Source organism: Rana temporaria, chromosome 4 (genome assembly GCF_905171775.1).
Source record: "Rana temporaria chromosome 4, aRanTem1.1, whole genome shotgun sequence".
In the NCBI taxonomy this organism is placed as follows: domain Eukaryota; kingdom Metazoa; phylum Chordata; class Amphibia; order Anura; family Ranidae; genus Rana; species Rana temporaria.
Genome location: NC_053492.1, coordinates 405,940,683 through 405,957,955, shown reverse-complemented (window position 1 = coordinate 405,957,955; position 17,273 = coordinate 405,940,683).

Below are 17,273 nucleotides of genomic sequence, written 5' to 3'. Positions count from 1 at the left end.
GCATTATCATAGACAGTGATTCTCAGCATGTAGAAAAAAATTATACGCTAAACAAAAATCTCATATTGGGTTTTTAAAATCTAACTGTAGAAAACACAAATCCGTGATAAGTAGAGTTAAGCGGACACCTGGATGTTCAGGTTCGGACCCGAACCCGAACTTTAAAAAAAAAGTTCGGGTTCGGGAACCCGAACCCGAACTCCGAGCCCCATTGAAGTCAATGGGACATGGACTTTTAGTAAAAAAAAAAAAAAAGATGAGCGGAGGTCACCCCAAATTCAATAACCAGACCCTTTAGGTCTGGTATGGATATTAAGGGGAACCCCGCTGTCAATTTAAAAAAAAATGACGTGGGGTTCCCCCTAAATATCCATAACCAGACCCTTCAGGTCTGGTGTGGATTTTAAGGGGAACTCCACCCCAAATTTAAAAAAAAATGGCGTTGAGTTCCCCCTAAAATCCACACCAGACCCCTTATCCGAGCATGTTGACTTGGCCGGCTGCAGAAAAGAGGGGGGAACAGAGGGCGGCCCCCCCCTCTCCTGAACCGCACCAGGCCACATGCCCTCAACATTGGGAGGGTGCTTTGTGGTGCCCCCCAAAGCACCTTGTCCCTATGTTGATGGGGACAAGGGTCTCATCCCCACAACCCTTGCCCAGTGGTTGTGGGGGTATGCGGGCAGGGGGACCCTCAGAGGGGACCCTCAGATCCTGACTCCCCCCTGTGTGAAATGGTAATGGTGTACACTGTACCCCTACCATTTCACCAAGGAAGTGTAAATAGTAGTTTTCAAAAAAAAAACACACACAGAGGGGGACGGGGTCACGGGGTGACGCGTGGCCCGCCTCCCCTATAAAAGAACTGTCAAAAGCTCTGGCATGTCATTCGCTGGGCTGTGCTCTGAATGCATGGATGTTCTCATCGCTGGACCAATCGGCCGTCGCTGGAGAGATCACCCATCGCTGGAGAGATCACCCGGCGCAGGATAACGTTGGAGCAGGGAACAGCATCGATCGTATTTTTTCACCGCTGGATTTTTATTTGGTTTAATTAATAAAGTAATTTGTTCTACGGTGTGTGTGTTTTTTTCCCTGAAAACTACTATTTACATTTCCTTCGTGAAATGGTAGGGGTGCAGTGTACCCCATTACCATTTCACACAGGGGGTCAAATTCTGGGGGTCCCCTTTGTTAAAGGGGTCTTCCAGATTCTGATAACCCCACTGCCCGCATACCCCCACAACCACCGGGCAAGGGTTGTGGGGATGAGACCCTTGTCCCCATCAACATGGGAACAAGGTGCTTTGGGGGGCACCCCAAAGCACCCTCCCAATGTTGAGGGCGTGTGGCCTGGTGCGGTTCAGGAGAGGGGGCCGCACTCGGTCCCCCCCTCTTTTCTGCGGCTGGCCAGGTCAATGTGCTCAGATAAGGGGTCTGGTGTGGATTTTAGGGGGAACTCCACGCCATTTTTTTTTTAAATTTGGGGTGGAGTTCCCCTTAAAATCAACACCAGACCTGAAGGGTCTGGTTATGGATATTTAGGGGGAACCCCACGTCATTTTTTTTTAATTGACGGCGGGGTTCCCCTTAATATCCATACCAGACCTAAAGGGTCTGGTTGTTGAATTTGGGGGGACCTCAAACGAACTCCGAACCCGGACCCAAACTTTTTCCAATTATTCGGGTTCGGGTACAAAAAAAAACCAAAGTCCGTACCGAACCCGAAACAGGCAAATCAAGCCTCGCTTCCATTCCCACAGTCAAGCCTCGTTTTCATTTCTACTGTCATAAGAGAGGATAATGAAAAATTTGTCCGAATTTCGATTCGGAACGAAATGAAATGCACATGCCTAGAAACTGTATACAACCCTCTTCTATACCCACCTCTGGTGTACAGGGGTCTGCCTTTCTTACACTGTCTACTACATTCCCACCTTAATGATTGCATGCATTGTCCATTCCCTTTCTAATGCCAGTCTTTAAAAATGTAGCCACACACAATATTTTCCAGGTTTCTCAATACAATTTCTAGATCCAGACAGACCAAAAAACTCTACTTGAATCCTCCTGGGAGCAAAAAGATCCAGACATGGTTCTTTTAGTCTTTCTGAATCAATAAGGCCGCGTACACACAATCAGTTAAACCGATGAGAACGGTCTGATGGACTGTTTTCATCAGTCCAAACCGATCGTGTGTGGGCGCCATCAGTTATTTATCCATCGGTTAAAAAAAAGCCAACCCTTTTTTAAATTTAACCGAAGGATTCCTAACCGATAGAAAAATACAGATCGTTAGTAGGCGCAACCATCGGTTAAAAATCCACGCATGCTCAGAATCAAGTCGACGCATGCTTGGAAGCATTGAACTTCATTTTTTTCAGCACGTCGTTGTGTTTTACGTCACCGCGTTCTGACACGATCGTTTTTTTTTAACTGATGGTGTGTAGGCACGACTGATTATCAGTCAGCTTCATCGGATAACTGATGGAAAAATCCATCAAACCGTTTTCATCAGACTAACCTATCGTGTGTACAGGGCATAAGGTTTTTTGAAGATGCTGAATCCCACCATGTGTGGTTGAAGAATATGGTTTGAGTGTAGAGTGGAGGTGAACTCTGGACTGACATTGACCCCCCCAGGGTTAGAGGTGACTGCCGGTTGTGGTTTGGAAGCTGTATTCTTGTGGTTTGTAGCTTTCTAATGTCATCTCTAGTTATACCGTTTAAAGCAGTTTCTGTAATATTCATGTACTACCTAAACATGCTCTTCTTTAATTATCAAAAATGGCTGGAATCTTGACATTTTATTGTTTTCCATTACCTTCTATAATTTGTGTATATTTAATTGCTGTTTTTTTTTTTTACTTTACAGATTGTTTGCTTTTCATGACGGTTATTATTATGATTATAGTTGATTTTCTGCAATATAAATATTTGCAGGGAAAATACATAAACAATGTTTTAATTACATGTAATTGACTGCTTTCATTTAGTGGGATAAACAAAGAAGTCCACATGACCCTGGGAAAAACATCACTACAAATACCATTTGTTTTTTTTCTAGTGGACAATCTGTGGAATGTATTGATTTCATGTGCATGTTAGGATTTTATGAGTCATGGGTGTACTATAAATTGTTCACATTCACAATATCTTGCAAAGCATTGGCCATATAACTAATTGCTTATCTCTATGAGTATTTCTATCCTTGTATAACCTGAGGATGACCTAGTCATGAGACTGTAACATTACTACAGACCTTTTTGTGAAATATATATATATATATATATATATATATATATATATATATATATTGTGAAAATAGTGCAGCGCTGCGTACTTATAAATCTTATATAAACAAATAATTATACATTCCATAAAACAATTTATGAAAAAAAAACAAAAAACAGTTCTTATGTAGGTTTCCAAAGCTGTCACCGCTGTGTAAAATCCTATTTAAATGGATCCAATATTCAGTGCACACCACCACCTGCTAAAATGCTTGCTCACCTCAAGAATGAGTATAAAACGTATAGACAGATCACTCCTTGTGTCCACCACGATCAATCAATACCAATGGTAGTGATTCCTACAGTCCCCAGACTGCACCTCTGTGTGGGTAATCAACGTTTGAATTGTCTCCAAACAACACCTTCCTCCATTCGCTTTTTAATAATCAATTGCACTTATGTTTCCAGGGGTTAAGGGCATGAAACCAAAAACACAAGTACCATAGCATTCTCTGCTTTTAAATTTATTAAAAAAGCCCCCATAAAAAGTTACACTTGCAAGAAATAACAATAAAAACAGCATGTATCAAATCACCAGCTCATTCACCGCAGATCTAGACTCACGGTGCTTTGCCTCACATCACAGATTTGACTCCTCCCCTCAAAACGCATGTCGGCCTTTCATTGGCCTTTATCAGTAGGAATTCTACTCAAGCTGTCTTGCATACACACAGTTATACCAAATTCTGACCATCAAGAATGCGGTGACATACAACACTACGACGAGGCGAGAAAAATTAAGTGCAATGCTTCCGAGCATGTGTCGACTTGACTCTGAGCATGCATGGTTTTTAGTCCGTCGGAATTGCATCCAGACGAACGGAAATTCCGAACATGTTCTCTATCTAATTCCGTCGGAATTTCCGACAGAAAAAGTCTGATGGGGCATACACACGGACAGAATATCCGGTGAAAAGCTTCCGTCTGACTTTTTCCATCAGAAATTTCCGACCGTGTCTACGCAGCATAAGAGGGGTATATTTGATTTATTTTTTTCACGTCATTATAGGAGTAAATTATTAGCATTGTGGCACTGATTTTTTTGCTCACTATATATATATATATATATATATATATATATATATATATATATATATATATATATATATATTTATACACAGTGGGCTAGATTCAGATAGAATGGTCTATCTATCCGCCCGGCGTAACATATCTCAGATACGTTACGCCGCCGTAATTTAGGGCGCAAGTTCTGTATTCAGAAACGACTTGCGCCCTTAGTTACGACGGCGTAATGTATCTGTGTCTGGGTAAGCCCGCCTAATTCAAATGTGGATGATGTGGGCGTGTTTTATGTATATTAACTGTGACCCCGCGTAATTTGACGTTCGTGAAAAAATCCCAGTGCACATGCTCGAAATTTTGCCGCAAATCGTCATTGCTTTCTACGTGAACGTAAATTACGTCCAGCCCTATTCGCGAACGACTTACGCAAACGACATCAAATTTTCAAAACTCGACGTGGGAACAACGGCCATACTTAACATAGGATATGCCTCATATAGCAGGGGTATCTATAGGCCGGAAAAAGCCTAACGTAAACGACGAAAACGACGTACGTTTCTGAATCGGCGTATCGGCGTATTCCTCGCGTAAATATACGGAAGCGACACCTAGCGGCCAGCATAAATATGCAGCCTAAGATACGATGGTGTAAGACACTTACGCCGGTCGGATCTTAGGGAAATCTATGCGTAACTGATTCTATGAATCAGGCGCATAGATACGACCCCACACACTCAGAGATACGATGGTGTATCTGGAGATACGCCATCGTATCTTCTCTCTGAATCTACCCCAGTATCAAGAGAGAGAGAGTGCTACAGTATGCATCTACTTTTTTCTGTTGAAAAATATAAAATCAGCTCAATAATAATAATAAATAAATAATATACCTATGGCAAGAACTATAAGATGTTAATAAAAATGTTAGTCATTGTACATTTAATTTTAGCACAGAGTTCTTAGCTCTAAAGACCAGGTCCCTAGAAGGAAATTGTATGCTCTTCCATGTTTAAATGGCTAGGTTATATTGACCCTTAGGTTTCAACCCTAAGTCACTGACCCGAACAAATTTGGTGAATAGGATTTATGACGTCAGAATTACATTCTTCTGTTTTAAAGTGAGTGTATAGTCAAAACCTTTTCTTGTTTTGTTTTGGATAAAGTAGGGAAAATTGTTGTTGATTCTATTGTGATAAGCTGTGATGGAATCTAGTATTAAACCCCAATCAGGTAGCTGTAAGCAGACAACAACTTTGGTAAACTAACATAAGAAAATACCACAAGGGGAGGACTGGGGGAAATGGAGGGACTCTTTGATACCCAGAAAACTCATAAACAGTGGTGCCAATAAAATCAAGTATTTATTAAGATAATCCTTAAAATGACTCCAGAGCAAACATCATGGGAGAAAATTAGAGACATAAAGCATGACAGCATAAAAAATACCATATATTACGAAACAATGAAAAGTAGTGAGTTGTCAAACAAAAAAGCATTTATGATCCTGATAGTATGCATCCAGAGCCCTGCCGCTTTTCGACTTATTGAGTATTGAATTCCTCAGGGTGATGGTGGTTGGTAGCATATCAGAAGAATCTATGATCATATATAGTACACACATCCCACATTATGCTGGTCTACATAGGAGGTTGGGGTATCAAGCATCACAACACTGTGTCCCAGACACAAGGGACATATAAGAATCAACCCAGTAGGCTAAAAATAAGCTTGGGAACTGTAACTGATATGGCTGAGTCTAATGCCACGTACACACGATCGGTTCATCCGATGAAAACGGACTGATGGATTTTTTCATCATATATCCGATGAAGCTGACTTTCATCAGTCTTGCCTACACACCATCAGTTAAAAACGACGTGCTGAGAAAAATGAAGTTCAATGCTTCCGAGCATGCGTCGACTTGATTCTGAGAATGCGTGGATTTTTAACCAATGGACTTGCCCACAGACGATAGTTTTTTTTCTATCATTTTTTTAACCATCAGATAATTTTAAAACAGGTTCTACGTTTTTTCACCGATGGGAAATAAAACGATGGGGCCCACGCACGATCGGTTCGTCTGATGAAACCGGTCCATCGTTTTCATCAGACGAACCGATCTTGTGTACGCGGCAAGAGATACATACAGTAGCCTGCTCGGATTGGCTTTGAGAGTCAGAGAGACGTGGGCTAATGATGTTACAGCCTCTGCCAATCCAAGCAGGCTTTGTATTTAGTAATAGAATACATCGCTTGCTGTGATTGGCTCCAGCTCCAGCAAGAAGGAAGAAGAATATGGCTCCAGAAGGAAGAAATATGAAGTGTCGGAAGCCTCGGAAGGGGGGTCGTCTTATACGGTGAGTACAGGCAAAGAATCTTAAAAAAATGTAAAATTAGGGGGTCGTCTTATATGCCCGCTCACCTTATATACCGGCAAATACGGTAATAGCTCCCTCAAATATGACACGGTAGACTTTAACATCATCCTCCAGAGACACTTTTTATAAAGCACCATGCACTTGCTGCTTAAGTGTAAAAGACAGCTCCCTCACCACTGTCTACTTCTCTAAACAGGCCTGCATCTGCTGCTGTAAAGACAAGTTTACTTACTGTTGCCCCTTTAAGGGGGCTTGGTGGGCTCCAGCCAGATGTTGATCGGTTAAGTGGTTCACCTTTTGCTGGTTAGCATTTGCCAGTATGAACTTGTTTATAAGCTCCTTTAGTTTGTTCAACAATAGATGTATATATATGTTTAAGGTGCTTTTTAAACCTTTACAATTGTAGAAGATAACCTCTGTAATTGGGATTGTGCAGGCAACAAGTAACAAAGTACAAAATAAAATGTGTAGTAATTTATAGATACAAAAATACAAAATACATATAGGATATATAGTATAAAAACATGAAACAAAAGGACAATATACAGAAAAATATATAATGCCAAAATTCTAGTCCTCCAAAGTGGAGACAGTCGAACGATGGCTCACCCAACGCGTTTCAAACAATAATTAGTTCTTCTTCAGGGATATCAAAATACATCTTTTATCTATAATAAATCAAAAAATAAATAAAGTTTAACAATATCAATTATCAATTCCACCTTTTGCAACCCACATGGTGTCAAAATGTAGAAAAAACTCATTGAATCTTTTGCAAGTGTGTGCATTCCCCCAGAGATCGTAATACCGTCATTGATTCCTTATGCCCCGTGCACACGATCGGTCAATCCGATGAAAGTGGTCTGATGGATTTTTTCATCAGTTATCCGATGAAGCTGACTGATGGTCAGTCGTGCCTACACACCATCGGTTAAAAAACGATTGTGTTAGAACGTGGTCCCGTAAACTACGTACGACGGCACTATAAAGGGGAAGTTCAAATCCAATGGCGCCACCCTTGGGGCTGCTTTAGCCGATTTTGTGTTAGTAAAAGACGATTCACGCTTTTCTGTCTGTTAAAGCGTGATGAATGTGCTATCTCCATAACAAACGCTCGTTTTACCAGAACGAGCGCTTCCGTCCCCTAATTTAGTCTGAGCATGCGTGGATTTTTAACCGATGGACGTGCCTACAGACGATCGTTTTTTTTCTATCGGTTAGGTATCCATCAGATAATTTTAAAACAAGTTCCATTTTTTTAACCGATGGATAAATAACCGATGGGGCCCACACACGAGCGGTTTGGTCTGATGAAAACGGTCCATCAGACCGTTCTTATCAGACAAACCGATCGTGTGTACGCGGCATTATTGTAGGTTCCTCCATATGCCTCATGTGGTCCCAAACAAGTCCCATCAGAGACTAGGATTGTAATCCAATGGATATGGCGTTTTAAAAGGCATATAGACTCGTAAATTTCAAGGAGACCTATATAAGGGCTGTGCTTGCTATAGAGTTACATAAAAAGGATCTATGCTACTCACACTTACCCCATACTTGTAAACAAGTCAGATGCCAAAGAAACGAAGGACATGTAATATTCTGCTTGGCTTATGTATAGCAAGCCCGCATTAAGCTCCTCAACAGGTTCGTCAAGGAGAGGGAATGATGCCATATAGTCTCCTTGGCGTCCTTTTAAACCCCTCTCCTCCACCCAATTGGTCCGGAATAGATCATGTGACACCATCAGCTGAAAGATGTGTCACTTGTATCCATAACGACGCGGCCCGCCCCCTCAGAGAGCCTCGCCGTAAACACAGCCAGGCAAATGGAACTGATGGCCCATGGATCCACCCAGTCTCCCACTGTGTAACATGATGAGGCGTGGATAGTCTGGCATGGGATACTCATCACTAGAGCCTATGGCGGCGTGCGTTAACCGGAACCGAAACCACTGAAGCCGCCATATTGGAGAAGGGAAAGAAGGATGTTATGCCAGCAACCCTAAACATCAGGCTGAAGTAAACTATCTGATCAGCCATTCAATGGGTGGGACAGGACAGTGCAGGTTAAAGTCTAATAATCCCTCATATGAGGGAATACATTGGACCAGGGACTAAATACCAGCAGTGCCAAAAAAAAACAAGTCTAAACCTGGGAGTAAACAGAAAGTAAGGAAGACAGCACCCAGACGCACCCAGACTTGGGCAACTTCCTCTTTCTTTTTTGGCACCGGATGGGAAAGAAAGGGCCATGTGGCACGGAGTGAACCAGATCCCTAGGAAGTGTAAAGACAGCAGCATCCTCTGGGGAATGAAGACCCCTAATGCAAAGCCTTCTCGAAGTGTTACAGACCAAGTTTTGTACTACTTCCAAGCACAATTTTTTTTCCAACATTTTCAAAAAAAATTATATAAATAACAATCAAAAAAAAAAACAATGTGTATACAAACTGTGTCTTAAAATCACCCATAGTCTCTATTTCCCAAGTCAATTCCTGGAAGTCTTGTTAACTTAAACTATCTGTAAATTGGATAGGTTCAACTGGAATTGATGTTAGCAATCAATCCGTTAATCAGGTAAAGCCAGGGACAGTCTAAGCAGGATTGGGCATGGGCATGGCCGGCGCTATTGGGAATAGATCACTTTTGGAAGTTAAAAGCAGAGATTGGTGTTGAACCGACGCTGTTTGATCGGCTTTAGATGTCCTTTTCCATCTAAAAACACCTTAGATGAGATATCCTCATCTATGACATTCTTATTGGATCTCCAAGTTTGCACTTGTGTGTTCATGTGCCTTGTGATACTGTATTATCCTCCCCTTTATGGTACACCATATGATTCCTTCCAAGAGGTGTCTCCCTCGATTGATCGCGGCCTACATATATATATTTTTTATATTTTTAGGCCTATCCATCTGTGTTTACAGTAGTGCTTGACAAATTCCTGAAGAAGTCAATTTCCAATGGCAAAACATGTCGAGAAATTTGTCTGTATGCATATCTGAATCTGTATTTTATGCTGTAGATGGATTTTATGTTCTATCATGAAAACCTATGTTATGTAATAACATTTATTTTTGAAATTATATTTATATTTTGTGTTTTCTTGCACCTTCCAAGTCCCATTCCAAACCTTTTCCAAGGATTGATCTGTGCTTTTATTCAAAACGGCAAAAAACAAACACAGTCATAAAAGAACATAACTAAACTTAGGTCAGTTTCTAACTAACACTAAGCATCAATACGTTTGCATAGCTAAAGGCCTGTGGACAACAGAAACTAATTATGAGGTTTGGCTGCCAGATAAAATATGGACCTAGGAATGGAGGCTTTATCCCTCCTATCCTTAAGTTTTTCAAAGCCTCTCAGTACTCAGTACTTGTACTCGGTCTCAAAAAAGTGGTATCGGCTCAACCCTAGTTATAACCCGTCAATTTTTTTTTTTTTACCATCTATATCCCATTGCGGCAATTTACCTTCACTTTCTGTCCCATAGCCCAACAGGAAGTGAGAAGAAATCCCTGCAAATTAAGGGAATTCTTTGAGGACCCCCAGGTCACCCGAAACTATTATTACCATTGTAAGTGTTCCCCTTTATTACTTTTCTGGGGAGAACCCAAAAACTAGAACAAATAGAGAGGGTGAACCTCCTTGATGAGGGCACAAACAGCATGTCTCCCCGATGTCTGCCGGGACCCGCTGATCATTCTTGACAGAGGCAGTCGGTCTGCCTATTTAAACAAGGCATATCACTGTTCTGTGACAGGGGAAGACAGGGTTCCTGTGTTTCTGCTAAGCAGGAACATGTATCTCTGTCTTCCCACAGTACAAGTACCCACACACAGTTAGCAAGCACTTCCTAGGGACACATTTAACCCTTTGCTCGCACCTGATGTTAACTCCTTTCCTGCCAGTGTCATTAGTACAATGACACTGCATATTTTCTGGTAAAACTAACAAAGAAATATCTATGCCGGTTAAATTGACAGTAAATGATAGCTTTAACCATTTACTTTTGTTTGTAAACAAAATGCCGGGGATTCCTAGGCTATATCAGACCCCTTATCTAGATGACAGTCAAGTATAGATGTTAATGAGGGACCCCACACCAAAAAAAAACCTCATGTGGCTCCCTCCAAACTTTGTAAAAGACCATTTAAGCCTGATATGGATTATAAGGGGGAACTCCACACAAAGACCATGAGGAAAAGAACATGGGGCCCCCACTTCCATTACATTTAATGACGCTGTACTGCACTGGTGACAGTATGTAAAATAAAATAATAAAAATAAAAAAATTGTGACAAAAAATGACAACTTTAAAAAACTCACCATGCCTCTTACTAAATAAGTACATGGCTGGGTGACATCACTGGTTGCTAGGGACAAGGTGGGAGCCAGCAACCACTTTTTTCAGTAACAGCTAAAAAAGGAAGCCGTCAGATATAGTAACTGTAAGAAAACTGCTTCTAAATATGACATTCAACTTACAAACCTTTAGCTCATCCCTACTCCTCATAAAGCAAATTAGTATTTGGTTGAATCAGAGTGCCATTAAATAGCTTTTTCCATCTTTATTAAGCACTTAATGCAAAAATAATACTCTCAGAGTAAAGACCTTTCTGTATGCACAAAAGGTAAAGTGATTGCAAAGGGTTTTTTTTATTTTATTTTTGTAAAATAACAAACATGTTATACTTACCTGCTCTGTGCAAGGGTTTTGCACAGAGTGGCCCCGATCCTCCTTGTTTGGGGTTTTCCCGGTGCACTACTGGCACCTACCCTTCATTAGGTGCCCCCATGGAGACTCCTGCGTCACTGGATTTGATTGACAGCAGCGGGAGCCAATGGCTCCTGCTGCTATCACTCAATCCAATGAGGATTCGAGACAGTGGCTGGAGCTGCTAGGCTTGTGCTCATCGCTGGGATGATCAGGTTTAGGTAAGAAAAAGGAGGGCTTTGGGGGGCAGCTGCAGCGCAGATGGTTTTTCACCTTAACCACTTGCTTACTGGGCACTTAAACCCCCCTCCTGCCCAGACCAATTTTCAGCTTTTAGCACTGATGCAATTTTAATGAAAATTGCACGGTCATACAACACTGTACTCAAATGACATTTTTATCATTTTTCCCACAAATAGAACTTTCTTTTGGTTGTATTTGATCACCTCTGCGGTTTTTATTTTTTGTGATAAAAATTTTAAAAGACAGAATTAAAAAAAAATCTATGTTTTTATATTTTGTTATAAAGTTTTGCAAACAGGTAATTTTTCTTCTTCCTTGATGTACGCTGATGAGGCTGCACTGATGGGCACCGATAGGCTGCACTGATGGGCACTGATGGGCTGCATTGATGGGCACCGATGGGCTTCACTGATGGGCACCGATGGTCTGCATTGATGGGCACCGATAAGGTGGCACTGGTGGGGACTGATAGGCAGCACTATTGGGCACTAATAGGTGGCATTGGTGGGCACTGAGAGGTGACACTGAGAGGTGGCACTGATGGGTGGCACTGAAGGGCATTGATAGGTGGCACTGGTAGGCACTGAGAAGTGGCACTAATAGGTGGCAGTGATGGGCACTGATAGGTGGCAGTGATGGGCACTGATGGGTGGCAATGATAGGCACTGATCAGCACATATGTGGCACTGATAGGTGGCACTGATTGGCACCACTGGTGGGCATTGATAGGTGGCACTGGTGGCCACTGTGGGTACTAGTAGGTGGCACTGGCAGACGGTAATGGTGATCACAAATGAGGCAGATGTGCCTGTTCCTCTTCAGGACAAGTGTCCCTTGCACATAAGCCGGTGATCAGCTTTTTTTTCTCCTCACGCTGACAGTGTGAGGAGAAATAAAAACAATTTCCAAGCTTTTGTTTACATCACGTGATCAGCTGTCATTGGCTGACAGCTGATCCCGTGGTAAGGGCCCGGAATCGGCCCCTTACTCGGATCTCTGATCACCCGAGTCTCAGTGACTCGGTGATCGCAGCGCACGCCGCGCACACCCTACAGGGTGCGAACGGGGAGCGTGCAAAGAGGAGGATGTCTATTGACGACCGTGCAGATCCATGCTGTAGCTGTCATTTGGCTATAGCGCGGATCTCAAGTGGTTAATGCATAGAATGCATTGAGGTGAAAAACCTTGAACGTTTAAAACTCCTTTAAGACATGTTCACTGATATTACTAAATTATCATGAAGAGAAGAAAAACAGATACCCTATTATTAAATACTATTTATAGTGTAACATATGGATACATACACTAAGTATGATCATAAACAGCAAACTATTTTATTATGTATTGTCCCTCTTGACCTGTGGAAAGTTGAGGAGCACACACAGAAAAGGGAACAAAATTGATTGATTATGAAGAACATTTCCAATGCATTATTCTGACAATAACTTCTAACTGTTTCAAACAATGCTTAAATCTGTTGTCTTGCTTGCTTTTATTTGGTCCTTTACTGCTACCCTAATTCAAAAAGATGCTTGTTTAACAATACAATACAAGAAGCAAAGCTAATGTGCTAAACAAAATAACAACATTTAATCAGAATTCACTTTGCTAAAGCCAGAACGGAACAATATGCCTTCCAATTGGTTGGTATGGTTTATGGACTTAGAACATACACTTTGGTCCATTCACGCTTTCATTAACTATGCTTTACTATATGTTGTTGTGCTGATAACTCATGGTATGTGCTTGTAATCATCTGTTAAAGCATATTTATTAAACACTAAACATTCTGCAACAGTTGAAATGCCTGAACAATTATTAATTCAAATCAATCGGAGAAAAGAACACATTGCATGACAGTCTTTTTTAATCAGGTAGTGGTAGGAACCAGATTATCTGTCTGTAGGTGATAGATTGCCGCAATAATAAATTTGCTTTAAGACACCAGATCAATTTTTAATTAAGACAAGAATTATTGTTGCAGAAAGATAAAATGACCCATGAGAAGATGCTTTAATTTTCCTCCAATCAAATTATAGCTTTTCTAAGTAAGATGTAATGAGATCTAAGGAATAACCAGGCTTCACATTCAACCTAATTGCCTGTGTTCCTTGTCATGTAGCACTGCTGCACTAGTACAGGGACTCTGAATTTACCCAGAAGAAGATGTAATTAGTTTTTCCATAAGCCTGTACATGAAACAAAAGCAATGGCATTTGTCGTTTCCATCTATCAAGACTGTCTCAAAGGCATGTGTTCTTACAGCCAACATGAAATATTGTTGTGTGAGAGTGCTGATTTCTCACAAATAGTACTACACAAAATAGCTATCCTTTGTAAACCTACAGCTATATAATGTGTGTGTGTATATATATAAAAAATAACAAAAAATATATATACAGTATATAAGCCCAATTTCAAAAATGCTTGGATGCAATGTACAATCTACCTAAAAACATAATGCAATAGTTTGCAAATCTCATAAGCCCAAAACAGCTCAAAAAAGTTGGGCAAGGGCCATGTCTACCACAATGTAGCATACCCTCTTCTTTTCACAACACTCTGTAAATGTCTGGGAAATAAGAAGACCAGTTGCTGGAGTTTTGGGAGAGGAATATTGTCCCATTCTTGCCTGATATAGGATTCTAGCTGCTATTGGTTTATGTGATTTTCAAATCATTAAGGCCCCTTTCAGACTGGGGCGGGAGCTGCGGTGGCGGTATAACGCCGCTAAAAATAGTGGCGCTATACCGCCGGAATTGCCGCGGGTATCAGCCGCTAGCGGTGCGGTATTAACCCCCGCTAGCGGCCGATAAAGAGTTAATATCGCCCGCAATGCGCCTCTATAGAGGCGCATTGCGGGCGGTATTGCCGCGGTTCCCATTGTTTTCAATGGGAAGGAGCGGTGAAGGAGCGGTATACATGCCGCTCCTCTCACCGCTCCAAAGATGCTGCTGACAGGAGATTTTTTTGTCTCCCGCCAGCGCATCGCCTCAGTGTGAAAGCCCTCGGGCTTTCACATTGAGTCTGCAGTGCAGGAGTTTTTCAGGCGGGATAGCAGCGCTATTTTTAGCGCTTTACCGCCTGAAAAACTCCTCAATGTGAAAGGGGCCTTACTCTGTTGTTATGTATATTTTATAGAGTGTCCAAACTTGTTTTTAGGAATTGGAGTTGTATATTCAGTTATAAGAAAAATAGGGCCCAAAAGAACTAGCAATCAGAATTTAAATTTGTTTTTGTCTCAATTTTTGTTTCAAGATACGTCAAAAGTTTTTAATCAGTGAAAGGTCTGGACTACTGGCAGGCCATTTAAGCACCCGGACTCTGTTATTAGGAAGCCATGCTGTCATAGATGCAGTATGCGATTTACTCTTGTCCTGCTAAAATATGCAGGCCTTCCCTGAAAAAGATGTTGTCTGGATGGATGCATTTGCTGTTCTGAAACCTGGATAAATCAGTTATGTTATAAGCTCTGAGCACTGATAACAAGCTTCTTCTATTTAGTCTGGAGGATGTGGCGGCCATGGTTTCCAAAAAGAATGTAACATTTTAAATCATCTGACTGCAGAACAGTTTTCCACTTTGCAAAAGACAATTTTAAATGCACTTTGATCTTGGAAAGAAGGCGACTTTTCTGGATCATGTTAGGTTACAGCATTTTCTTTGAATGATAGAGCTTTAACTTGTATTTTTGGATGGCACAGCAAACTGTGTTCACAGAGGGTGATTTTTGTAAGTATTTTTGAGCCCATGCAATGATGTCCATCCCAGAAAAGCAAGATTGCAAAAGACTGCAGGAAGCAGCTGTTCTAATTCATTTGGCAGAACTGCCCCACAGGTACTGGCAATTGCTCTCCTCAGGGCTAGACCACAAATCTCTATGGTATATTATTAATGTACTTTCTACTGAGAGCATCCTTGTGGTCTGCAGCCTACAGTGTATTAGCTGTGGTAAAGGATCCAGTAATTTGGTTACCACATGCAGAAGTAAACTTTGTTTACTTTGCACCACAGAGCTCACTGGGAACCCCACCTCAGCAAAAGGCCCACACTCTTCCTCCTCATTTCTTAAATTCCACATATTACCCCCCCCCCCCCCAATAATCCTGCTACATCATTTGCAACATCTTCTGCCTCTAGTGACGGGGAGCAACATCTCACAAGGGATCTCTAAGGTTTAAGATACACCATGTCAAGTGGGGAAGAGGGTCAGGGGCCACACTGAAAAAGGTTATGTGAAAACTTGGAACCGTGCAGAGTTTTTGTAAATCCATCCCCCATCTTCAGCAGCTTCCCAAAGCAGGTGTCACTTGCACAGCAGCTGGAGAAAAGAGAAAAAAATAAGAAAATAGTCCAAAAGTCATCCCTATCCCTAAAGTTTTAACACCAGCATGGCAAAACTGCTAGCTTTGCAGCAAGCTTCCATTCCAAGCTTGTGGAATTGGTTTCTTCCACAAGCTTATGGTCTGTACTACACCACAGTGGAAGGTAGCCTGCCACCACTATTTTGCTCATTTTCCTCAACCAACCTGTGGAATGTAATATGTCTGTGTCATTGGACCATGCTGTTAGCAGCAGGATATGTGGTCCAGTAAGCATGGGCAGGAACATTACTTATCCTTACCAGACCTTGGGTCTATATCTACTAGTGACTGGGTAGGATGCAGGATGGGGCACATTGCTGGAGCTGATGGTGCTGCCATGTGTCTTGTTCGATGGGACAGTGTAGTCATGTGTACCACCTTCTCACTGTACTCCCTCTCCTCTCCTCTTTCCATCTTATATTGTCACTAATCAAGCTGCTTACATATTGTCCAGCCACTGAGAAATATTTGTAGCTATTGTCTCCCACACTAATACACTCAAATTCGTATTGCAAGATAAAACCTGCCTTGTCACTTTCGATTTGCTGCCTATTCAAGTGCTCATGCACTGACCTGATGCTAACCAAGTTCTACAAAATACATGCCTGAATTCTATATTTTGAATATTTTGTGAAACATTTGGTATACAGGGATAAGAATTGGTTTGGGAACTGTAGGGTTGTGGTTTTTGTGCTCTCTGTTTTGACATTGTATTACATGTTTAAGATGGTGCCGTGTGATATGCAAAAAGGAAGCCATGCTATTAAACTGTTTTGCCACTGACCCATTTGTATAAATTTAAGGGTTTTAGCTTTATTTATTGATTTATTTTTTTAAGTAAACTTTCCTATATCTTGTAGATCTGTTGTGGAAACTGCTTCCACTGGCCAATTTAGGCCTATTACCACTTGATAAATTAACAAGTGCTGCAGCCAAAACTACCTAAAAAGCTATTTTTTTTCCAAGTTATAATGAATCAGATTTGAGTGCTGCTACTGTATTTAAGCCAAACTAAATGTAAACGTTAAAGAATCATTTATACATCTGAATATGTGATGCCATAGAATGGAACCTCCCAAGTATTTGTTGTGGCAGCTTTTTGCACTGGTCAAATTAGGCATATTACCACTTGATAAATAAACAGGTGCTGCAGCCAAAACTACCCATAAAAAAAAAAAATTCCCAAGTTATAATGAATCAGATTTGGGTGCTGCTACTGTATTTAAGCCAAACTAAATGTTAAGTTAAAAAAT